This window comes from Balaenoptera borealis (genome assembly GCF_965194805.1).
Source record: "Balaenoptera borealis genome assembly, chromosome: 3".
NCBI lineage: Eukaryota > Metazoa > Chordata > Mammalia > Artiodactyla > Balaenopteridae > Balaenoptera > Balaenoptera borealis.
Window position 1 is genome coordinate 149,714,970 of NC_138866.1, and position 27,579 is coordinate 149,742,548.

The 27,579-nt window shown below is 37.3% G+C and overlaps 1 protein-coding gene across 4 annotated transcripts in view; it reads left to right on the forward strand.

Annotated features, from left to right (window-relative positions):
* The window catches only part of LOC309626986 (endophilin-A3), a 651,420-nt gene that overhangs the window by 364,172 nt on the left and 259,669 nt on the right, over positions 1 to 27,579 (forward strand). The gene's annotated exons all lie outside the window — the stretch shown is intronic.

Consider the following 27,579-nt stretch of genomic DNA (forward strand, 5'->3'; position numbering starts at 1 on the left):
TTGTGAATGCACCTAATGCCACAAAACTGTACACTTTAAAATGGTTAAAATAGTAAATTTTGTTCTATATATATATATATATATACACACACACACACACTATAAATATATAACATAAATATTGTATATTATATATATGCAATAAAAATATAAATAAAAAATTTAAATAAAATACATACAGTAAGAGGAAAATAAAAATGACATGGAACAGTTTCGAATGTGTTGGGTCACTTGCAGGTACTGATTACCCAGAGAAGGTGCTAGGGATAAGGCCAGGAGAACTGGCCACCTAGGAAGTTCCAAACCAATGCATTGTCCAAGTGGGAACTCCAGGAATAAAGCCAGCAGAGTTGAATCTGAAATGCCATCCGAAGCCTAGAATGGTGAACTAAGGACTGAGGCTGGAGCATCCTCCTCAGAATGGTGCCTAGGTCACTCTGTGTGGCAAAGGGGAAAGAAGGGAGAAGGGGGTCAGAAGCTGGGATGGAGATTGGGGTTTGAAAAATCATAGCTCAGTTTCACAACCAGCCTTGAGGGCTCAAAAGCTTAGTGGTCGGGAGCAGTTAGAATCACACAAACTGACCCATTGCTTTTATAGTAATGCATATTCCCTGAAATAATGCTGAGTACCAAGAAGGTATAAAATTATTTTCTAGGTCCCTAATTTAAAGGCTTTAATGTATGCTTTCCATTTAAAAAGAGTTAAGCTAAAAATGATACTCTGGAGGGCATCCTTCTTTACCTGGAAAATTACTCATTTCCCTAATGGTGTCAGATAAATGAGTCATCTCTGTATATTTTATCCATTTAACAGATGTTTCCTTTGTCAGATCAAAACATATGAGTAAAACTGGGATTTAAAGGAACAGGTTGGGATCAACGTTCTTCCTTAAAAATGGATTTTCCAAGAAAATTCTATCCTGTTTGAATAATTGGCAATAATATATACCAGGGCTATTGCTTTTACACTTGATAATAAGTGTGAATTACAAGAAATACTGTAGAACTGTATTCGAAGCTATATAAACAATGTTCAGCTCTGTTTTAACCAGTTCGTTATATTCCATAAAGCCGTTATTTTTATTCCATTGACATTTCACAGAATTTGTTGAATTTTCCTCATTTGTGCTAGATTATCTTTCTGTTTCTTAGATCGGGTTGGATTTTCATCAGAACATCACACATTCCTGTTTATCTTTCTTTGTGTTTGTTAAAGGGGTATGTTTCTTTAGAAATAGCCAGCTTAGGATACAGTGTTTCTCTGAATGTGATTGCTGTCAGACTGCAGTGAGCACAGGTAATGGATATTGTCATACATGACATTTGGTTCATTAGAATCTGTCAAAATGGGTTGGCTAAATTATGGCCCTTGGAAAGAGCACAATACTGCATTGTACTGGGGAAACACACTTTTAAGGAATTCCTGAGCTGGCATTTATTATGACCTGCCACATTATTTCCATTTTCAGCATTTCATTAAATTTACTGTCTGGGTGTAATCACAAGACTGAAATGGGGAAGGTAATGTAAAATGTCTCCTTAAACCCTCTTAAACAAAAATGAACTGGATCTTTTATTCAATCCAACAAGTTGAGCACCTACTCTACAGCAGCTGTCGGTGATAAAATGACTAACAAGACAGTTTCTGTTTTCGGCTAGCTCATAGCCCAGCAGGGGAGACAAATGGTCAAAAGTAATCCTAATGTGATGCTATGGTAGAGGTGTTGATGGAAAGCAAAGAAGCAGAGAGGAACGTTCTCTTCCTGGGGGTGAGGGACTTAGGTGGGTGTCTACATGTTAGGTACTGACCTTGATGGAGAGAAACTGTGAGTCACAGCTTCTAAATGTGATTGGAATTCTGGGGCTGGTGCTAAGTTCATTGTCCTTTGGCATTTTTGTGGGTTGCGCACATATGAGTGGAATTCAATGTCATTTTAACTCACCAGAGAAAGTTCGTGGGTCTAGAGGTTTGGAAAATAACTTGCTTGGCAATATGCTACATTTTAGTGCATATCTTTCAAATGATTGTGCCATACTCGCTATGCTTTGTCTGATGGAAGCTATCTCACTGTCTGGAGAAAATGGTGTTGATTAAATTTACAGGGGGATGACTTTATTTAAAAATCTCCTCTAGTTTGTTGACAGCATTCATACTTCATAATACAGGGTGCATGATCCTGAATTTCATATGAGTAAAATTTATTAATTTTGACGTCTATTTTGAATGCTTTAGATCATTTATTTGGCTTAGTGCCCAGTAAAAGCAGGAAAGTAACTCGGACATCAACCACAAGACGGCCCAGGGACCCCTTCCCACTGTATAGACATCTGGAATGGTATATGAGGAATAGACATTGCAGGCGGACATTTAATGAAAGGTTGGTATTCAGACCGGAGGGAAGTGTGGTGAGCCTCCTAGCATAAAGGGAATAGTGAGTCTCTGAAACAAAAATTGTTAATATTTTTTGTTTTATAATAATGCTTTACAGCTTGAAACTGTTTGACTATAAAATATAGACTATGAACTCATAAAGATATTAAGTCCAGATAGTAATTTTCATGGCAACAACTTATGGTGCACCTGGGGTGAGTTCTTTAAAGGGGAAAAAGTTTTCCACATATATTTTGCAGTTTGCAGGAAAAAAAAAGAATTCTCTTTTGAGTTTTTGTGATCTGAGTGATTATAGCAATTGTAAGGATTTTATTGAGTCACCTATTATGTTAATTTGGATTTGTAGACATTATTCCATAATTAATGGCATTGGCAAGAATCATAGCCTAAAAAAAAACCATTCTGTTAATTAAATTATTTTTCATCCTCAAGCTGTCAGTAAGTTATTATGGGCATAACAAGGGCAGAGCTAGGAAAGCCGGGGATGGGAGTCCAGGTTCCCCGGCCATGGAGATGTTCATATAGTAGTTCCTTGACCAAACTGCTCTAACTGTTCAGCATCACAACACCTGTGTGCCTGTTTTGTGACAAGTTGCCTCTGCTCATGTATACCTGCCAGCTCAGGTACAGGTGTAGCTATTTCTGGGAGGAAGAGATGTTCAGCAAATAGTCTCATGGTTTATAGATATGAACACACCAAGGCACAAAGGAGTTAGAACATTTCTCCTCCAAACCATGCAAGCACAAATCACTGTTGGAGCGGAGGAGAAAGGAGTCTCCTTTTCAGACCCCAGAAAGCATCAGGGGCAGCCTGCCCCATTCTCATCTAGGGAATGATGGCTGCAGATGGTAGAAGTATCTTTTCTCTAACTTCTCCTCTGCTGGTAGGGAGGGCAAAACATGTCATGTTTGATATTACATCTCTGTTATGAGGTCGTCCAGCTTCTCTTTGAATGTCTCCAGAAAGTGGGGAGCCTGTACGCCCCATACTGGTTTTCGGATCTGAGTATGCTATTTTCTGAGCTTCACCTGTAATTATATATATCTAGTGGGGAGTAAAACTGTATCAGGCAGCCTCACTATGCAAATGTTGCAGAATAAGGGTTTTTATTTTTTTTTAAATTATATCTAATTTTAAACAAGGAAGCCCGTAAAGAGATAGAAAATCTGATATGAAATAAACCAGAAGTAGGTGACAAAGAAAAGACAAAGATAAAGGCATATGTTATAGCCAAGAATAAGACTAAAATAAATATGTTATAGCCAGAAATAAGACTAAAATAAAAATGCACACCACACAGGTCTACATACTTACTACAGGAGAGGAGGGGGTACATATTTATTGATAATTCTGAACTTTCTAGCAGCCAACTTGGAGGGATAAACCCAATCAGTTACACAATTCACAGGGTCCATAAGATAATAAACTAACAGTGTTTCTCAGGAGCAAAAACATATTCCTTACTATAAGGTGGAAAAAGCTACTGATTTTATAAAAAAGTAGCTTTTAGTCCACAAAGATCAGGATATTTGACTTTGAAAAAGAAGCATTTCAATGTTGGACTTCCTTAATCTGCTTACCAGATTCATATGAATGATTATGTTCCAGAAGCTTCTCCCATTAAGAGTCTTCTTATAAGATTTATAAGGACATTTTTGGGGTCAATGAGAGATTTTTCATAAACTAAAACATATGTATATTTTTTTGCATGTCAATAACCTAAATGTTTGTTTGTTTGCTACTGAGCAGTGTTTGTCAAACCAGCTACCAAAGGACTCTTAGTAAATGAAACCGGGTTTGGGTTATTCATAATCTGCTGGTGACAGAAGGAAGCCTCACCTTTAAGGCATACAGTAGAATTTGAAAGAGTCTTTGCCTAGAAAGAGGTTACCAATAAAGTTTGCAAGTGCCTCAGTCCCTCTTACTTTGATCTAATTACTTGGCAGAAGAGATTTGGGGAAGCTATGCATATTGTGAGAACAAGGGAGAAATATTCCCTTTTGACTTGATCTGCAGTAGGCATTCTTAGGACAGGAAGATGCAAAATTGACTAAACTTTATATTGCTAAGGCACAAATTAGCAATATTGGCAAAAATTTCCCTCAGGTTTATCTAACATACCATCTTGCATAATAATCTAGTATCCATAATAGGGGAAAGCAGTCCTTCTATTCTTTAGCAATCCTGCTGGGATTACATTGGATTTTCTATCAATCCTGGCATTGAGGTCCTCCCAATGATTAGCTGCACCATGGAAGATGTAGAATATCTAATGGTCAGATAATTATATTTAAAAAATTAACCCCCATGTGAAAACAGTACTGAGAGAAATGTTTTGGCTTAAAAAGCAGGGAAGATTTAAAATAAAAATAAATGAACACAAAGGGGGGAAAACGGCGGGGGGGTGGTGGTGGTGGTGTGATGAATTGGGCGATTGGGATTGACATGTATACACTGATGTGTATAAAATTGATGACTAATAAGGACCTGCTGTATAAAAAAATTAATAAAATTAAATTAAAAAAAAAGAAATTTACATTCCCACCAACAGTGCAGGAGGGTTCCTTTTTCAAAGAGAAAAACAAATACTGTATGCTAACACATATATATGGAATCTTAAAAAAAAAAGGTACTGATGGACCTAGTGGCAGGGCAGGAATAAAGACGTAGACATAGAGAATGGACTTGAGGACAAGGCGGGAGAGGGGGAAACTGGGGCGAAGTGATAGTAACATCGACATATATACACTACCAAATATAAAATAGTTAGCTAGTGGGAAGCAGCAGCATAGCACAGGGAGATCGGCTTGGTGCTTTGCAATGACCTAGAGACGTGGGATAGGGAGGGTGGGAGGGAGGCTCGAGAGGGAGGGGATATGGGGATATATGTATGCATATGGCTGATGCACTTTGTTGTACAACAGAAACTAACACAATATTGTGAAGCAATTATACTCCAATAAAGATCTATTAAAAAAAATAAATAAATGAACACATGTTCAACTCAAACACATAAAAGGATTTCAAAGTAACACAAAGAAAGTAAAGAGCAAAAACGTTGAAATAGAAGAGTAACATTCACAAAACAATATACTTCATCATACAGCTAAAAACTCTTCCTTTGAGAAAACCAGTAAAATACACTGACTTTTGACAAGTCTGATTAAGAAATAAAGAAGACACAAATAAATATCAGAAACAGAATCACAGATACAAAAAGGATTATAAATTATGAGCAGTTACTATGTATAATTTTATAACAAAATTGAAAAATTGAATACAATGGATAATCTTAAAACTCAAACTCCTAAAATAAAAAATAGAAAATATAAATAGACCAATATCCATTGGAAAAGTTGAAAAAGCGGCCAGTTATCTATTAAAGTCATCAACATATTTTTCTATATGAATTCTAACAACCATTGAAGGGAACATGTATTTCCTATGTAATATAAACTATTCTAGGGTGTAGAAAGAGATAGAAAACGTTCTAAAAGACTAGTATAATATTGAAATATCAAAGATAGCACAGAGAAGGAAATTATACTTTAATCTCATGAACCAAAGGCTAAAATCCTAAATAAAATATTAATCAATGAAATCCAGGAGGGTTTTTTGGTTTTTTGGTTTTTTTCTACATCATGACCAAGTGTAGTTTTTCTAGGAATGAAAAAATAGTTTAAATTTCAGTCATTATCAGATGAAAAATTTAGTCATTAACAGACTGAGGAATTGTCTCAAAAGTTGTCATAAAGGGATGTGATGTATTCAATATGGAATACCAATAAAATTTTTTTCAGCTCACTAGTACTGTAAGGAAAATATGTTAGTGAATATTGTCAACCAGCATCCTATTAGTGTTAAAACATCTTATTGAAATACGGAAGGCGTAAAAGAATCATGTAAAAATACTAAGTATTAAATGAAAATACCTAGCCAATGCAATAAGAAAAGAAAAATAAGTGGTATAAAGACTATAAAGGAAGAGACAAAACTATAATTATTTGAAGAAATTATGATCAATCTAAACATTTGAGAAAATCAACTCGAAAACTATTGAAAGTGAAAGGTGAAATCAGCAAGGTGATATAAATTGAAATATATTCAACATAGTTAATCTAATAGATGTATATTGAGCCCTATGCTTTCCAAACAGAAAGCATGTCTTCTTTTTAAAAAAACCCCAGGGGTCAGTTCAAAAATACAATATACTAGCTCACAAAGAAAAGTCAGTAAATGTCCCATATTAGAGTATATACTACATTTTTTATCACAATGCAATAAAACTAGAAATATGTAACAAAAAGTAGAAATTAAGTCCAGTCATATGCAAAATGAAATAAGCCTCTTTCCTAAGCCAATAATTACTTGATCAAAGATGAAATAAAATCCATGGTTGTAGGTTATCTGGAAAATAATGAAAATGAAAAATAAAAATAATGTGTTATGTTAAAACATACAGCCTAAGCTGTAATTAGAGGAAACTTCGTAAGAAAGAATGAATAGAAAGGAACTAAACAAACATTCAACTCCTGACATTAGAAAAGCAAAATATACCTAAGGAATTCAGAAGAAAAATTTAATGTAAGTGAAAGCAGAATTTTGTTAATTAGAATAGTTAAAAACATTTGAAAGGCTAAATTTAAACATGGTTATTTGGAAAAAAACAGCAATAAAATGAATAAACCTCTGGTTAGCCTTAGCAAAAAAGAAATGAGGAATAACACAAAATTTGGAATAACAAAGTAGAATAACAGATAAAAATAATAAAGTAATTCTTGGCCAGTAGGATTTTTCTTAGTTTGTAATCATGTATGTTTCTCCTGTCTAGAAGCTTGTAGGATTAGTTCTAAGTCTTTGTACTTCAGACAACTGGCCTGGATGTGTTTATGTGAGTGGTGCTTTTCAATGATTTTGCCTAAAATGAACCTCTGCAACCTTGGTGTGGCAATCTGACTTAAGCTCAGAAAATTTTCTCTCTATACAATTAAAAACACAAGTTACGTGTTAGAACATTGTTCTTTGATCTCCACATGTATTATTTTCTCTCTCGTTGTTTGAATTTCCTTATCCTTTTCATCAGCATTCTGGGAAATGCTTTAAAATTTTTCTACTCCTTATGGGATTTTTATTTATGAATTATCTCTTCTGTTTGTTGCTTCTTGTACTTAGTTTTTAACTCTCCTATGGTATTGCAACTGTCCTTACATCTAACTTTATGTATATCATCTTCCTTTTGGTAAGACTTTGTTACCTCATCATTCCATTTTTATCTCTTCTACCATTGTGTCCATTTGCCTTGAATTTACATGAGTGAAAACAGGAATCTAACATTTACCTCTTTTGATTTTAGTATATTTATTAAAAATTGTGCTTTCCTTTGCCTTTTGAGTGATATATTCATTTTTTTCCCTGCACAAAAGCATCTACTTGTGTAATGAGTTTAATGTTTACAACTATCTAATCTCTCTGTCTGTCATGATTGAGGGGAAGGGAAACTAATTAAAAGGTAGATATGCGTTACTAGAGTCTAACACTGACCTGAAAATATAACACCCAACTTTATAATAGTTGTGTGAGGAGATTGGATGAGGTTACTAAAAGTGTTGTATTTCAATCTAGTGTAATAATTACTGTTTATAATAATAATGGATTTAACAAGAAAAGATTTCTTTAATTCAAATAATACCAAAAGGGGTAAACAGCTTTTTTCATGTGGAAAGTTCATTTATGTAGCACAGTTCATTCTAATCATCCTAGAAAAGCAGAGCACTGCCATATAAAGATTAAACCACATTCATGATTTAATATTTGCCAAGGACACCAAAAATATTTTGTTCAAATTTATATACTTTGGAATACTTCAGATTCCATGATTTTCTCCATTCCCACTCTGTGTAAGGTAGAATTCTTTCCACCTCCATTAGATATCCCATATGTGTCTCTCATGGACACTCAAGTAAATGTTGTCTCTGAGCATTAATTTTCAATCAGTGGTTTGTCAGCAAGATTTTAGTGCTTGTTATTTCCTATATATGCCTTTCTAGAGAAGGCATTTGTGTAATGTCAAAAGAGAGTGTTTGCTTCTTATATGAAATTATTTGCATTAATAAATGAAACAAAAAGTACATAGAGTGACACTATATATCTAGTGTAACTGGGCAATATATGTTAAGGATAAATGTAATTTTCATGGCAGTGGGCAGGCTTTGAAGCCAGACAAATCTAAGATGTAACAGATGCTTTACCAAGAGACTTTCATAGAGTATTTTCTTTAATCTTCACAACAACCTTTATCAGTTATGAGGGTTTTCAATTGCAAGGAACATAACACCACACCGATAGTTGTTTAAACAAATAGGACTGGTACAGTAGCTCAGTGCCACAATAAAAAATGTAGGCTCCCTTTCTTCTGTTCTCTGTACTCAGTGTGTTGGCTGTTCCTCTTATCGTTGCAAGATGGTTATTGCAGCTTCAGATACCACACTGAGCTCCAAAGAGGAAAGAAGGGGGAGAAGAGGGATGGGACCACTGATGTCCCATTAATCAAGAAAGCAGTGTTTGCCCAGAACACCCAGAGCAGATGTCCCCTTACCTGTCATTGATAAGAACTGGGTCACATGCCACCCAGAATGCAAGGGAGGCTGGGAAAGTGGGAACAGGCTTAATCACATTGAATTATGATTGACCAGTTGGGATTCTGTTAGCAAAAAAGAAGGAGGACATGGATATTGGGGGTCAATCTTAGTGTCTGACACAAGTCCTGTATTATTTATACCCATGGGCAAGTTTAGATTGAGATAGGATAACTAACTGGGCCACAACCACCAGCTCTTGTGTGACAGTACATCAACCAAGGTCTACTTCACTTTTAAGCCCATGCTCCTAACTATTATCTAGTAAACCAGGGTCATTTTATGAAGGGCATTGTGTAATGTGGATGATATTTACAGTGGTGGTTACACGATGAAGCTAGCCTTAGGTGAAAACAGTACACTTCAGGTTTAAAGTAGTTTCTCATTTTTTAAAAAAGTGAAGTAAAATAGGAATTTTTCTTACTTAACATGCAATGGAATAAATAATTTTCAGTAAGACAAAGCTTTGTTGTGGATTTTTCTGGGGGAAAATAAAAGGACTGGAACTGTCTCATAGTTTATCTGTGTTTGGACACCAAGAAAATGTCCAAAGCTCACAGGAGTGACAGTCTAGATTGGCTTTCAAAGGACGCTGCCCACATAATGTGGTCTAGGTGTAATCTGGAAATTAAGTTCTATAAGGAAGTATTGGGCTGCCCTCTTGCTGCAAGCCTCTGAAATCCCTATCAGCTAAGAGCCAGTTCTGGCCATTCCTGAGGTTTTCTGCTTCCCTGATTCTCCACTTGCATCCTGTTCCTGTTTTGCTTTCCCCTGCTGTTCATCTTTCACGTCCTCTTTCCTCACTTGGAAAGAGCATTGAAACAACATTTCATTATTTGGCACTTCAAGGCAGTAGTTTTGTCCCCACTTTAGACTGTTTCTGCCCCAGCAGGAGAAGTGGTTTCAGTAACTTTTTCCATTTCCCACGTGTTAGATTTCCTGTCAGGTACCCGGCCAGATCTGTCCACGCGTGTAAGAGAAGGCTGGATGCTGTGCCTCTCCCATTTTCAGAGCAGTAGTGGCAGTGACCTTGGCTGGAGGACTTTCTCCGAGGTTAGCTTTTAAGATTTCTCCTGGAGGATAGGAGATTTCTCTTTCCTTTTCAGAACATGCTCATATGTCCCAAAATTCAAGCCTCGGCTCTAATGGCTCATAATGGGTTTTCGTTTATTTTTTGTCTACTTCGTAAGAGTTACCGTGATCCAGTTTTGTTTTAATTAAAGCAAACCCATGGCTCCCAAACATCCATTGTTCTCCAGGAGAAGGAGACAAAAGGAATAGTTTTGCTTGGCTGTTTCAAAGATGGAGAAGAGGCTCCTATTTCAGACTATGGGTCATTCTAGATGGATGAAGGCAGCTTGCGGTGGGGCGGTCATCAGATCTGGCAGACCCAGACTCCCTGGCACCAGAGCGGCAGCTCTCAGCAAGTGTCTGCTCAGCATCTTCTGGAGTGTTCTAGGCCTGGAAGAAAGACCTTGTATGACATTCCTCATATGTCATTCCCCTTAAGCAAAACATGTCTCCTCCTTCCCTAACCTCCCCTCTCATGTCTGAGAATACAAAAGCAAACTTATTCTCCTTCATTTTAAAGGGAGTACCGCATCAGAGTTGTGCTGGACATTTATTCAATGCCTGCCATAAGAGGCCTAGGGGGATAGCAGTACTCTGCTCTCTGGGAATTTTGTCAAGTAGGGGAAGGAGAATGACACATGAGTTGAAATGGATTGTCCACTCAAGATTTGTTACATCTTCATTATCACTGACATTGTCATCGTGAGTTGATCACTCACTGTGTACGTGCCATGGTGCTAGTTCTTAGGGATACAAACAGGTGTAAAACATAGTGGATGCTTTCAACTTCAAGTGCCTAGGATATAATTAACAGTGTGCCATGGTTCATATTAATGTAAAATAAGTGAAATGATCTATATGTGCTATAGAATTTCTGAAGAGGAGTGGCCTCCATTCTTGAAAGAGAATGGAGGAAGGCATTTTTGGAGATGAGATGCTGTGTGTCGGGTTTCCTGGGGAGCAGACGCTGAGCGGAGTTTAGGATGCAAGATGTGTATTTGGGAGTTCCCTTGGGATTGACACCCATGGAAGAGAGGGAAGGAGGCAGGATGTGCAGAGGGAGAAGTTCAGCTGTAATGCAGACCCAAACACAGCTTCTACCCACCTCCAGGAACTCTGGAGCAAGGAAAGCTTTTAGAGTTGCCCCAAGTTGGACCGAGATGGCCAGGACTTTATATCAATTCTTTGATTAGTCATTGGATGTGGACTGCCCCTGGATAGGGGCATGGCCCTAAGAGAGATGCTTTTCTGTAACTGAGTCAATTTCTGAAAAGACCGAAGGTTGAAGGCTCTTTGGTAACATACTCCTGCAGCTGAGGCCCCAAGAGTTCGCTGACAGAGATTCTGGGCAGCCATCGACATGTCACCATAGGGAGAATGGCATCAGCAAATGTATGCATAGCCAGCGTGATGATCAGTGATGACCAGAACAGTTGAACTGTAGTGGCTGTTACATGTGGAAGCATAGAGGGAGGTAATATGGGGATGCCGGTGGAAGGCAGAAGGGGAGGGTCATGATGGACAAGCTGTAGACTTTGGATTTTGTCCTGTGGGTAGTAGAACCAAAAATGTGGGTAGTGGGTACTAAATAGTTTGAGCAGTGAGTGGGTGTGACATGTGAAATGATGCTTTAAAGGGACACATCTGGCTTAGATGTTTAGGATGAAGAGTGGAGAAGGTAAAAGATGGGAAGATGGCGGTAGAGCAGCAATTCATGAGAGTGAGCTTTGTGCTTAGTGAGCAAGCGTCCTGGGTTGCAAGAGGAAATAACCGAATTCTCATCCAAGCCCTCTGTCACTGGATTGACTGTGTAGCTTTTCCACTTGGGCCTTTGTTTTACCATATGTAAAAGTAATAAGCCTGAGGGTCCCTTTCCAGCTCTAACACTTTGTGATTCCACGTTAAATTATCGATATTCATTTGTGTTCCTTCATTGTATCCTTGAGAAAGATGTTGAAGGCTTGTTTAGTGTAAAACCAGACTTCTGGAAGCTTCGGTTTGGATGTTTGTATGTTAATTGGTTCCTCCTCTTTCATGGCCTTCCAAATCCCCATATTTCCACACAAATTTTGAAGCCAATGGATTATGGATTTAAGCTGAACCAGAAAGAGGTATCAGCTATTACAAGCCTGAGGGTTTTGTTTCTTAATCAATTACAATGAACATATCTGCTAACTCATCCCAGCTCCACAGAAAACTGAATTAGCTTTCCTTAAGCTCCTGCTTAGTCATGAAAAGAGGATTAACACTGGCAATAAAGTAACGAGCCAGTCTGAGCCCATTCTTGGTGAGAACATGGGTAGGATATGTTTCTTTCTCCCTTGTGGATTCTGTGGCATAGCTTAGTGTTGTGACCAGAATCAACAGCTATTTTAGAGAAGGACAAATGTCAGACAATAAACAAAAGAGATAAATTCACCAGTCAGGGCTCTGGCCCACTTCTCTTTCAAAATTGTTTCATAGAGAAATTTTTCTGTATTGGAGAAATTTTAATTCCCTGATTTATTGTCTCAAAACATGACTTTTTATCCAAATACATTTATGATTGAAATTTTATGCACTTGTTTGTTTATTAACTAAATTATTAATTCACGCCTTCATTTAGTAAATACTCTCATTAAGTGCCTCTTGTATGTCAGGTACCATGCTAAGTTCTGGAGATACACTGGCAGATGAAACCAGATCAAATACCAAATTTTATGGAGCTTACAGTCTAGTTGATGAGACAGACATTAATCAGATAATCACATGGTTTGCTCTATAATTACAGACTGAAGTCAGGTAAGGTTCCTCTGAGGAAGTGACAAGTGAGCTGAGAACTGAAGGACTAAGTTAACTAGGTGAGGTTGGATTGTAGCTTTGAGTCATTGATGAATGTAACCTCAAGATCATTAAAATTTTGGCATTTTATATTATTATGGGAAAGAGGGAAAAACTAATATATTGACTTAACCAAGTGTTGGGGGTCATCCAGCAGGTTAGAAGCAGAATCAAATTTAAAGTGGCCTTGAAATAAAGTCTCAAATAACAGGGAGACAGATATGATTCCTCTTGGAACCTTGTTGGCTGTTGTGAGTTAATATTCGGAAGCTCCTGGTCCAGGTAAATCAAGCACAAAAGGAGCCACACCAAACATAAACCTGTGGGTATTTGTACCTTTCTCTGATGTAGATTTTCCCCAACATGTTTGTGTCCTTTCTAAGAAGGTGAGCAGCTGTACCAGGAGGTTCACTTGATATGGTGTGGAGACTGGTATGAACAGGAAACTACATATGGAGATTGCATTCTTTGATGCAGCATCTTTTTTTTTTTTTTTTACATTTAAAGGTTTTTAATTTTAAAAAATTCTACAATTTTGAAGGTTACTTTCCATTTACAGTTATTAAAAAATATTGGCACTATTCCCTGTGTAATAGAATACATCCTTAAGCCTATCTTACACCCAATACTTTGTGCCTCCCACTCCCCACCCCTATATTGCCCCTCCCCCTCACTAGTAATCACCACTTGTTCTCTATATCTGTGGGTCTGCTTCTTTTTTGTTATATTCACTAGTTTGTTGTATTTTTTAGATTCTGCATATGTGATATCAGACAGGATTTGTCTTTCTCTGTCTGACTTATTGCACTTAGCATAATGCCGTCCAAGTCCATCCACCTTGCTGCAAATGGCAAAATTTCATTCTTTTATATGGCTGAGTAGTGTTCCATTATATATATATATAAATGTGTTCCATTTTATATATATATATGACATCTTCTTTATCGTTCTTCTTTATCCATTCATCTGTTGATGAACACTTAGGCTGCTTCCATATCTTGGTAACTGTAACTAATGTGATGCAGAGGTGATATTCTTTCTTTGGGATCACTTTTAGTCTTGATTTAGTACCTACTTCTCATGTATCACCTAAGCCTAGGTGTAAGAAATTTGCCCGTAGTGTCCAGGTAAGAAGTGAGAATCTGTCCATCCAACAAGAATCTGCCCCAGAACTTTCTGAGGCAACACCAGCCAAGAATAGATTTTTCCTTGTACAATGAGTAAAAATCAATAATAATAACATGAGAAATGTGAAAAGATTCTGCATCATAACACAAAACTCTATTCTAAAGTCGGAATACTTTGAAGGTAATTTATTGCAGGAAACAAATAGTTTAACATTTGCTTTGGCTATTGATAAAATTGAAGAAAACATTGAGTGTATGAAAACACAAAATGAGATGAAAAAAGGGCTTAAAAGTTAAGGAAAGAGTGTAAACAGATGATGCAACAGCAGGATTTCGATAGCATTAGAAGCAACAAAGAACAAAATTGAAATTGTAGAAAACGGAATCAATGACATAGAATATAAAGAAATAAAAACGCTGAAAAGAAAATGCCCTGTTTTGTTTATACTTACTCTCATTTCTGTTACTTTTGGTTTATTTCTTTATCATGCTCATAGTTTTGGGTACAGCCAAAATCTGGGATGTGTTTCTTTATTTTTGGTACTTTGCTCTACAGATCATATTTTCCTTGAGTTCATTGTCTCTGGTGATTCTGAAAGTTTAAGTTCTATTATTAAAAATTCCCATCGGATATTTTTAAAGTTAATTAACTACACGATCAAATCAAATAAATGATTGCTTTAATGTAAGATTGTATTATAAATCCATATATGTGTGTGTGTGTGTACGTGTATGTGTTTTATCTTCCAACTAGATGAATCTTCTTGAGGGCAGTGACTAAATTGGACTTGGTGAATGTTGTTGAGTGGGTGAAAAAATTTTAACTTTGCTAAACCTGCCCAAACTCTGGTTAATGTTCATGAAAATTCAGTGGATCCAAACCTCAACCATTTAGCAGTGACCTATACAAGGCCATTGTTATCCAACTAGGGAGACTCTCCTACCATTTTTAGTGAAGGAATTAGGAGTTTGCTGTCATCTCTTCCAGTTACAGGGCGACCAAGCTCAGATATGCAGAATGTCTCAGTTTTCTCTCTTTACCTGGGGTGACCACAGGTGGCTCAGGACATGCAGACCACCAGCCAATCCCAGAAGGAGAGGCATGAGATAAAAACAACATGCTGGCTTCTTTTATTACTTACTTTTGTAACTGTCAAATAATATTTCTTGTGGGAGTTTGTTTCAAGCCTATGCCCCTAAAATGTGGTCTGGGCAATATTCTTGATGAGTTGTTGGCACAAAACCTGTGTTTTTCTATGTGAAATGGCTAACCATGGATGGAAGTAAATCACTGAGAAAAGTCAAAAAAGAATTTTTTAAATACTTGATATCATTAAACGTGAAAGTCTATGCTTATTTTTTCCTTGGAAAGAAAAGTCTACTGTGGATTTTCAAATATGAATGCTTTGAATATGGTTTGAGGTATGTTGAAATTAGGAGCTCCTTAAGACTAGTTTGCGGTTCTTAATGTACGGCAAGAAAATATATAAAGTAATCTTCATGAACCTGCTTTAAAATGGTAAGAAGCATTATACATATGCAGGGTATTATTTTGTTCCAATGTGGGGAGTGAAAGTAAAGCATTTTGCATTGTTAAGACTAGCTGAAGTTTGAGGATTTTAATGATGCTTGGTTGTTAAGCTGGTTTAGAAAATAGGTGTTTTTTTTTTCCCACTTTAACCAGTGTGAGTCGTTATGAGAGTAAAGAATCTGGGTTGTATGGACTTGCATCCTTCTCGAATGGGTTTCTCAACCTCGCCACTGTTGACGTTTTGGGTCAGATAATTCTTTGTTGTGGCGGGCTGTCCTATGCCATGTAGGATGTCTAGCAGCATCCCTGGCCTCTATGCATTAGATGCTAGTAGCAACCCCCTTGCCCTAGTTGCAACAACCAAAAAATGTCTCCATTGCCAAATGCCCCTGGGGGATAAAAGTGCCCAACTGAGAAATATCCTTCTGTTACCGACCAGGGTTCTTGGCCTTCCCCAATCAATAGAAATTGATAAGAGGCCAGACAAGGTATTCTGGCAAGGCTTAATTGGGGCTCCTGCGGCCACAGGAGGGAGCAAAAACAAGTAACAGTTTCCCTTGCTTGCTTCCTGATGTGGGGGGGGGGGTGAGCTGATTCCTTATATGGCGTGAGGGTAGGGGTGTGTCCAGGGGTCGGGCTGGAGGGGTGGCTTAGGTGTTTTGCCCACCCCTTAGGTGGTGAGTGCAGGGGGCATGCACAGCACTCTGCTTTTGCTGGTGACACCCTGTTTTTGCTCCCAGCTCTTCAGAAGTGCCGGTTGGTTTTTTTTGGTCTTTTTGTATCCTGTTGTCCATAATTTGCCCCAACTGTGCATGCACGCAGTTATTTTTAGTCCCTTATAGTTTCTTGGTATTTTGTTGCTCTAGGAGATGTTTGTCCAGGTACAAGCACTGCAGCACTGCAGCAAAGTGTCCCAGGTCCCAGGTCCCAGCCTGTCTCACTTCTAGAACATTTGTTGAGATGTCTAAGGCTGGAAGTTAATAATCCATAGCCTCTGACTGCGGGCCTTGTTCACTCAGCCTTGAGATGCCCTGAGACAGTTTCCATAAATATTGCTCACAGGAATGCCAGACACCAATGCAGGCTTCTTGGCAAGCATTAACCAGAGAGACCCTCAATTGCCTTGGGTTTTGAAGCCACAGTGGAATGACTTCTTTGGATGCAGGTTGGATTTATTTATTTATCAGAATAATTAACATTAAAAAAATTGTATTTTGTTATTTAAAAAATCTAGCAGTACAGAAAACTACAAAGAAAACTAAAAATCACCCTATATTCCACTTTCTAGAAATAACTAGTGTTCATATTTGGTAAAGAGCATTTCTAGACATTTTCACACACATGTATGAATAGGATTTTGAATAGAATAAATAAATTGACATAATTCGATAACAATGCCATCACGTGATGCATGCCATTTTATATTTAAAATATTTAATTTTTGTGAATTTAATAGATAATAAGGAAATGAAGTGAAACTGAAGGACTTGCCAAACTTGGGTTGAATGTTCCTTCACAGAATAATGATAAATTATTTCCTCAAAGATATCTCTTAGAATATGACAAAAGATTATGAAAAACATTTGGAAGTTGGAGTTATTATGTTTTCAAATTTCATGTTTAAATTTTAGTCACTATTTCTTGACTTCCTTGCAACTTTCCTTCTTTCACCTCCCAATTTTTATCATATGCATACTAATTTAATATAATACATATTCTGTTCTACAACCTTAATTTTCTGTTGTTTATTCATGGTTCAGTATTTGAATCGATTAAATACACACCTTCATTCCTTTTATGTGACTTCTGTAATTCTGTTTTTAAAATTTTGAATCATCTCTTGGTTGGCTAGAGTTCTTCATCTGTTTTTTTAAAGAAAGGCTCCATTTCCTGAATGTTATTTCCTACATTTGAAAATGTTAGTGTTGCCTTTATTCTTTCTATTTTATTGTGGTAAAATACACATGACATACAATGTATCATCTTAACCATTTTTAAGTATACAGTTCAGAGGCATTAAGTACATTCATATTGTTGTGCAAACATCACCACTATTCATCTCCAGAAGTTTTTTATCTTTCCACACTGAAACTCTGTACCCATTAAAGAATAATTCTCCATTTCCCCTCCCCCAGCCCTTGGCAACTACCATTCTACTTTCTGTCTCTATGAATTAGAGTACTCTAAGTATCTAATGTAAGTGGAATCAGGCAGTATTTGTCCTTTTTTTGTCTGACTTATTTCACTAGTATAATGGGCTTCAGGTTTCATCCATGTTGTAGCATGTATGAGAATTTCATTCTTTTTTAAACCTGAATCATATTCCATTGTATGTATGTATTACATTTTGTTTATCCATTCATCTGTCGATGGACATTTGGGTTGTTTCCACCTCTTGGCTATTTTGAATAATGCTGCTGTGAACATGGGTGAACAATTGTCTGAGTCCCTGCTTTCAGTTCTTTTGGATATATACCCCAAAATGGAATTGCTGGATCATATGGTAATTCTATTTAAATTTTTTTTTTAGGAACCACCAGACTGTTTTCCACAGGGGCTGCACCATTTTACATTTTCATCAGCAAAGCATAAGTGTTCCAATTTCTCTACATTTTCCTCAACACTTGTTTTTTTATGTTTGTTTGTTTTTGTTTTTAATAATAGTCAACCTAGTGGGTGTGAAGTGTTATCACATTGTGGGTTTTCATTTCCATTTTCCTAACGGTTAGTGATGTTGAGCATCTGTTCACGTGCTTATTGGACATCTGTATATCTTCTTTGGAGAAATGTCTATTCATGTCCTTTGCCCAATTTTAATTGAGGTGTGTCTTTTTTGGTCGTTGACTTATTTTTATGCATTCTGGATATTAATCCCTTATATGATATATGATTTGTAAATATTTCCTGCCTTTCTTGGATTCCCTTTTCATTCTGTTAATAGTATCCTTTGATGCACAAAAGGTTTAAATTTTGGTAAAGTGCCTTTATTCTTGAATAGGTTTTGGACGAGTGTAATACAATATTCTTAGATGGTTCTTTTTTTCTTTCTCCCTCCCTCCCTTCCTCCCTCCCTCCCTTCCTTCCTTCCTTCCACCCTCCCTCCTCCCTCCCTCCCTCCCTTTGTCCTTCCCTCCCTCCCTTCCTCCTTCCCTCCCTCCCTTCCTTGCTCCCTCCCTCCTTCCCTCCCTTCCCCCTTCCTTTCTTCCTTCCTTCCTTCCTTTTCTTTCTTTTTTTGTAATATTTAGGGATTGCTTCCCTGTCTTATGTCATTAAATGTTATTGTAGAGAAGGCAGACTTTTCCCCTGCAAATGACTTGCTGTCACTACTTGAATGCCTCAGAAATTCTCCCTCTCCATATCCTCCCAGGAGTGCTTACTTTTTGTTTTAATTGGAAAAAAATATGTAAAGAAAAAGAAAAATGCAGAGACTAGTATAACAGATTCATATATATCCACCACCCAGAATTAACTAATGCTAGTATTTTGTCATGTTTGGGTCACAGTACTTTTTTATCAGTATTTTATGTGTGTAGAGTCTTAGAAGTTACTTGGCTTGAGTTCTGAGAGGCAGAGCTGAGATGAGAATTCACATCCAAGTGATTTATTCAGGAAGCATCTTCAGTGGAATCCAGTTAGGGAGTGGGAGAAGCAAGATAGGGAAGGGGAAAGGGAAAGAGCACAGCCAAGGGGGGTTTTCAAGTGAAGTCCCAGCCTTGCCTTATCCTCTGGGGCCCACTGGAGGGTAAATTATACTGTGCAGAGTTTGCCCTGCCTCAAGGCTGGGGAGCTGGGCCTGAATCTAAAGTCTGAACTACATTACCATAAAGATATTGGCTTTCATCCTCTTAGCGTTTCAGTGCTTGCAGAATCTGTAGTGATGTTCCACATTTCATTCTTGGAATTGATTTTCTCGCTCTTTTTTTCTTCAATAGTCTTGCCAAAGAATTTAGCCACTTGTTTTCATAATGAACCCATTTTTAGATTTGTTGATCTTCCTTTTTATATTTTTGTTTTCTATTTCATAATTGTTGTTTTTATTTTCATTATTTTCCTCCTCTACTTTCTTTGGGTTTTGTTTGCTGCCATTTTTCTAATGTCTTGAAATAACTGAGATCATTGATTTTTTTCACCTTTCTTCTTTTCAAGTATGTGTATATGTAAAACTACAAATTTCTTTCTAAGCACAGCTTTAACTGCTTTCTCTAAGCTTTGATATGCAATATATTCACCTTCATTTGTTAAGAATATTTTCTAACTTTCATGATGCTTTCTTTTTTGACTTGTGGGTTATTTAAAAGAAACTCTATTAATGGCAACCTATTGAACTGGAGAAGATATTTGCAAATCATATATCTGATAATATATCCAAAATATATAAAGAATTCATACAACTCAATATTAAAAAACAAACAACCCGATTAAAAATGGGCAGAGGGCCATCATCAAAAAATCTACAGACAATAAATGCTGGAGAGGGTGTGGAGAAAAGGGAACCCTCTTAACACTGTTGGTGGGAATGTAAATTGATACAGCCACTATGGAGAACAGTATGGAATTGCCTTAAAAAACTAAAAATAGAGCTACCATATGACCCAGCAATCCCACTACTGGACATATACCCTGAGAAAACCATAATTCAAAAAGAGTCATGTACCACAGTGTTCATTGCAGCACTATTTACAATAGCCAGGACATGGAAGCAACCTAAGTGTCCATTGACAGATGAATGGATAAAGAAGATGTGGCACATATATACAATGGAATATTACTCAGCCATAAAAGAAATGAAATTGAGTTATTTGTAGTGAGGTGGATGGACCTAGAGTCTCATACAGAGTGAAGTAAGTCAGAAAGAGAAAAACAAATACCGTATGCTAACACATATATATGGAATCTAAAAAAAAAAAAAAAAAGGTTCTGATGAACCTAGGTGCAGGAAAGGAATAAAGATGCAGACGTAGAGAATGGACTTGAGGACATGGGGAAGGGGAAGGGGAAGCTGGGACAAAGTGAGAGAGTAGCATTGACATATATACACTACCAAATGTAAAATAGATAGCTAGTGGGAAGCAGCTGCATTGCATGGGGAGATCAGCTCAGTGCTCTGTGTCCACCTAGAGGGGTGGGATAGGGAGGGTGGAAGGGAGATGCAAGAGGGAGGGGATATGGGGATATATGTATACATATAGCTGATTCACTTTGTTATATGGCAGAGACTAACACAACATTGTAAAACAGTTATACTCCAATAAAGATGTTAAAAAAAATGGGCGGAGGACTTGAATAGACATTTTTCTAAAGAAGACATACAGATGGTCAACAGGTACATGAAAAGATGCGCAACATCACTAATCATCAGGGAAATGAAAACTATCATGAGATAATCACCACACACCTGTCAGAATGGCTATTATCAAAAAGACAAGAGACAACAAGTGTTGGTGAGAATGTGGAGAAAAAGGGAACCCTGTGCACTGTTGGTGGGAATGTAAATTGGTGCAGCAAATTATGAAAAACAGCATGGAGGTCCTCAAAAAAACTAAAAATATAACTACCATACAATCCGGCAATTCCACTTCTAAATATTTATTCAAAGAATATGAAAATACTAATTTGAAAAGATATAAGTACTCCCATGTTCATTGCACTGCTGTCTACAATAGCTAAGATATGGAAGCAACCTAAGTGTCTATCAATAGATGACTGGATAAAGAAGATGTGGTATATATATACAATGGAATATTATTCAGCCATAAAAAGAATGAAATCTTGCCATTGTGACAACATGGATGGGCCTGGAGGGCTTTATGCTAAGTGAAATAAGTCAGACAGAGAAAGATAAATACTGTATGATTTCACTTATATGTGGATGCTATAAAACAAAACAAATGAACAAACAAAACAAAGACAGTGTCATAGATACAGAGAATGAACTGGTGGTTGCCAGAGGGGAGAGGGGGAGAGATTGATGAAATAGGTGAAGGGGATTAAGAGGTACAAGCTTCCAGCTATGAGATAAATAAGTCATGGGGATATAATGTACACATAGGGAATATAATCAATAATATTTTAACACCTTTGTATAGTGATGGGTGGTAACTGGTCTTATTGCAGTGATCATTTCATAATGTATAAAAATATTGAATCACTATGTTGTATACCTGAAACTAAATTAATATTGTATGTTAATTATAACTCAATTAAAAAAGCCCAGCTGGGTTTTTTGCAGAAATTGACAAGCTGATCCTAAAATTCATATGGAAATACAAGGGACCTAGAATATCAAAACAATCTTGAAATGGCAGAACAAAGTTGGAGGACTCATTTCCGGATTTCAAACCTTACTGCAAAACTATAGTAATGAAAACAGTGTGATGGTGGCATGAGGATGAACATATAGATCAATGGAGTAGAATTGAGAGCTCAGAAATAAGCCCTCATATTTATGGTCAACTGATTTTTGATAAGGGTGTCAAAACAATTAAAGAATATTCTTTTCAACAAATGATTTGGCTGCATAACTCTATATACTAAAAACCATTGAACTGTGCACTTTAGATGAATTTTATGATATATAATTATATGTCAATAAAGCTCTTTAAAAATCATAAGAAAAGAATATCTCTTAATTTCTGATTAGTTAGAAATTTTTTAGTTTTTTATTGACGTTTAGTTTATTTGATTTGTGGGCAAAGAAAATGTATGATTTCAATCCTTCGAACTCTTAAGATTCACTATATGGCCCACCTTATGATCAATTTTTACAAACGTTTTATAAATACAAAGAGTATATAGTCTGTAGTGGTTGGTTATAGGTTTCTATACATGCGTATTCATTTTATTTGTAATTGAATTGTTTCAATACCCTATATGCTTACTGATTTTTCATCTCTTTGGTAAGTTAACGTGTTAAAACTTCCCACCATGATTGTGGAATTTTCTCTTTCTTCTTATAGTTCTGTCAGTTTTTGCTTTATATATTTTGAGGTGATGTTATAAGGTACATCCACTTTTAGAATTTTTGTTCCATCCTGGTGAATTCAAACTTCCAACATCATAAAGCATCTCTATTTGTCTCTTCATCTTTAAGTCTACTTCAGTGCAACTAAACTAGATTTATTTTGGTTAGTAGTCTTATGGTATCATTTTTTTCAATTTTTTATTTTCAATCTTTGTGGTCTTTATATTTAAGGAATGTCTCTTTTAAACAGAATATAATTGAATTTTCAAAATCCATCCTGATAATCTTTGTCTTTTAGTTAGTGAATTTATTCTATTTGGGTTTAATGCAATTATTGTTATATTTGCATTTAAATCTTTCATTTTACTATGTGCTTTTAAAATTTATCCATCATTTCTATGTTATTTTTTCCTCTTCACTTTTGCTTTCTGTTGGATTGATTGAATATGTGTCCTTATTGTATATTTTCCCACCTATTCATTTGGAAGTGTACACTCTTTTCTATTCTTTTAGTGGTAACACTAGAGATCAAAATATGTATTCTTTTTTTAAAAATTTTTTTAATTGAAGTATAGTTGATTTACAATGCTATGCCAATCTCTGCAGTACAGCAAAGTCACTCAGTTATACACAAATAGACATTCTTATTTTTATATTCTTTTCCATTATGGTTTATCACAGGATATTGAATATAGTTCCCTGTATATACAGTAGGACCTTGTTTTTTTATCCATCCTATATGTAATAGTTTGCATCTACTAATCCCAAACTCCCAATCCTTCTCTTCCCCCTAACCACTGGCAACCACAAGTCTGTTCTCCATGTCTGAGTCTGTTTCTGTTTCATAGATAGGTTCATTTGTGCCATATTTTAGATTCCACATGTAGGTGATATCATATGGTATTTGTCTTTCTCTTTCTGATTTACTTCACTTAGTATGATAATCTCTAGGTCAATCCATGTTGCTGCAAATGGCATTATTTCATTCTTTTTTATGGCTGAGTAGTATTCCATTGTATATATGTACCACATCGTCTTTATCGATTCATCTGTCGATGGACATTTAGATTGTTTCCATGTTTTGGCTCTTGTGAAGACTGCTGCTATGAATATAGGGGTGCATGTATCTTTTTGAATTGTAAGTTTGTCTGGGTATATGCCCGGGAGTGGGATTGCTGGATCATATGGTAATTCTATTTTTAGCAAAACATGTATTCTTGACTTATCAAAGTCAAATATTAATTGGTCCTTTTATTCTCTTCCTAGGTGATACAAGGATCTTAGGGTACTTTAATGTCATTTATCACTCTTCTGATTCATATGCCATTGTTGTCAGATATATTAATGCCATATAAATATTTTAAACTCCACAAGCCACGATAATTGCTGTTTTATATAGTTGCTCTTTATTTAGAATTACCCACATTCTTCTTTACCATTTTATTTTTTGCTCTTCATTTCTTTCCGTATCTCCAAGCTTCCTTTAACCCTAAAAACACCTTTTAGTATTTCCTTTAGGACTGGTCTGCCTATGGTGAATTCTCTCTATTTTTGTTTGTCTGAAAATGTCTTTATTTCATTTATGGAGGATATTTTTGCTTTTCTAGTTGTTCTTAGTGGAATGGTTGGTCCATATTACCCAGCCTACCATTACTCTCCATCAGACTTTTATATTTGGCAACATTTGCTTCTCCTTTCTATTCAGTCTTACCTGATGTTGTGCTGTACGTGCTTCATGATGACTTACCAAAGTATCATCGATAATATCCTATTAAGTCTGTCTTCATGTAAAGTAGCTTTGTATTTAGGAATTTCTTTTTAACAAAAAAATACAGTCAAAACAAAACTAAACTAAACCCAATTGTATTAGGTCACTTTTATTTATGCCTCTTGCTACAATTGGAGGCTGTGGTTGTTTTCTAACTTGTCTAGTAGCCAGGAACATTGCACTAATGGAAAAAAAGTAACCTAGATGTTCTCATCCTTAATATAGGATTGTGGGGGGGGGGGTGCTGTACAGAGGTGATCTGTGTAATTCCTGGGATGGGCTCCCTGGGGACAGTGACGATCTGTGTGTTAGTAGATAGCACAGGCGTGTTCTAGAATATGATTTGTCAATGCTTTGGGAATTTTTATTTGAGCTTATTAAATACACTAATATTTTATATCTGAAATACCCCAGAGACAAAGCCCAGGGGTACAAAGGGAGTAGAGTTTAGACACTGAGCACCATGGAATAACTTCTTAAACTCTGCTTCTGTGTGCAGATGGCTGAACTCAGTGTCCAGTGAAGACAACAAAGCATCCTGTTTTGCTTTATTTTTATTATTTGTGTGTATGTTTCTTACTCTCTAGAACATGATGTTCTGTAGCAAGACTGAAGAATCTGACATCAGTACAAATACACATGTCTCTTGATTACCTTCAAACCAACAGTCATTCATCACCAGCAAGCTCCCAGTTGGACCCCCGGGGGTCAGGCAGATACTGTGAGTCCTCATAGTGGCTGGATGGAGACTGTACAAACTGGAGGGCATATGCCCCTTCAAAACTGTGTGGCCACCCTTAGTTTGAGTTATTACCATGTTGGGATGTGGCGCCTATATTGATTTCCTCTTTCCTTTTCCTGAGAAGACAGAAATCTAGATTTTTATGTGAAATCTCCATATCTTTAAACATTAACAAATAATTCCTTTTTTTGGTAAACCATACAATTATAGTTAGATGAATCAGACCCACAGGCCAGATTCCTCCTGGGACCACCAGTATGCTCCCTTTATCTTAGCTGTAATTTAGGCACTGCTCGCATTCTGTACCCAAGGGCACTGAGCATCTCACCTCAAGGGTGGCGCTGAGGATGGTTGTGAGGCTGAGATGAACATCTCCCACAAGTCACTTAATCTGGAAGCCCAAGAGTCATCCTAGCGCCTCCTTTCTCCCTGCATCTGGTCAGCACCCAGGTCCTATTGGTTCTAGCTCCTTAAAACCTCATGTCTGAAAGAGTAGGTCTAAAAGTTTTCCTCACAAGAAAAAAAAAATTGTAACTATGTATGGTGATGGATGTTAACTAGACTTATGGTGATCATTTCTCAACGTGTGCAAATAACGAATCATTACGTTGTACACCTGAAACTAATGTAATGTTAACGTGTCAATTATGTCTCAATAAAAAAAATTGAACAAATAAACAACAACAACAAAACCCCTCAAGTCTATGTCCTCCTCTTCTAGACACTGGCAGTGTCTAGCCTGGGCTCTTGTTTCTTGCCTGTCCTATACAGTGGCCTTCCAGCTCTGCACTCTCCTCCCTCAATCTTTCCCCACACTCCTGCCAGAGTAATTTTTCCAAAATATAGTTTGCCGAAGTCAGTCCTCTGCTCAAAAATATTCCAGCAAGTCAATAAATTGCTGCGTCGGAAAGCTTCCCTTTGTTCTCCAGATCCACTCTCCATCGCTCCCCACCCTGTGCTGGCCCCACCCGGGGGGCTGACCTGTATGGACTGCATCAATGGTCTCCCTTTGCCCTCTGGCTCCTGGTCGGGTTTGGCCAATGGTGAGCACTGCAGGGGATTGGAGAGAGGGAGGAGAGAAGTGTATTTGTTTCCCCAGCTCCCACTTGGTGAGGCTGCTGTGGGCTGTAATTCTTGACCAAAGGCCTTAGCTTCTGTCAACCAACCCTTTACCTACAGCCTCTGCCTGCCCTCGCCGCATCTTGCAGACAAGGCCCAGGCAGATAATGTGAATTGTCTGATTCACAGGGCCTGCCTGGTACCAGCCCCGGTGTGTTGCACCAGCCCTGCGGTTTCCCTGTACCGTGTTCTCATCTTAGTAAAGAGTGTGTGTGGGTATTTTTAAAATTGAGGTATAGTTGATTTACAATGTTGTGTTAATTTCTGCTGTACAGCAAAGTGTGTTTTTAAAATGCTTCTCAAATTATCCCCATCTGAATCTGCCCTCTTTCCCTCTGGGACCTAGTTCTCTGACCTAATATGATGGACTGGATTGCTGTATACAGAAGGCCTGTCTCACTCTCAGAAGTCTGGAGTGTTTAGTTGGTGTTCCTTCATCTTGATGTGGAGAAGCCTTGGTTGCCATGATTTGGAACCTCTTCATAACATTTGTGGGAGATTTTTTTTCTTTTACTAGAACAATAGGCGGAATCAATCTCTAATCCAGGAATCTGAGAGCCAGGGTGACTGGAGTGCATTAACCAGGAGTACATAACCAGGTCAGTCTATGCCTGGCTAACTAGGGGAGGAGACTCAAGGAGGTGAGGAATCCCAGAACTGGGACCAGCCTCCTATGTAGTGGGGCTGGCAGGAAAAATCCAGGGAGCAGGATGCTTTCTCAGAAGCAATCCTGGACTATACTGACCTCAGCCTCAGGGAAGCAGGGCTTGCTAGTTCTGTGTCTTCACTCACTGGTCACCTGCAAATAGAGCTGCTCCAAGAGGAGGGTCTTGGTGTTGTTTTGGGGTTTGCCAAAGGAAGCAGGACTTAGCAAACGTGTTTGTGTTTGGGGAATAATGAGAAATATCGTGTGCTTGGAATATGGGATGCAGTGTGAGCCTGAGCTGCAGGGAATAGAGCTGGAGGATGAGACAGAGCAGGTCATGGAGAGCCTGGACGTACAGAACATGTGTCCTGAGGAATCAGTGAAGGGCTTTAAGAAGGTGGTAAAATAATAGGTAACACATTGGTTAGGAAAGGGTAGACCAAATCCTTGCAAGTGGTCATTGACCATCAGGGTAATGACGTGTGGATATATGTACCTTCCAGTAGAGGATAGAATGGACCAAGAAGACAGAGGTGTATACCTAGCACATAGCTTTAGCTATGTTAGTGTTTTAGGTATTCTGGCTGCACTGAGTTGTTGAGTCTCTGTGACAGCTTCAGGGACATTTTATGTCATTTACCTAATTCATATTTTAAAAAATATGTTGTTAAAGATCTTAAGGTAGTATTGACCTGAAAGAATGTATTTACTGTTAAAATCTGGGTTGTTTGTCATTTCCTTAAATAACCTTTGTGGTAATGCTGGA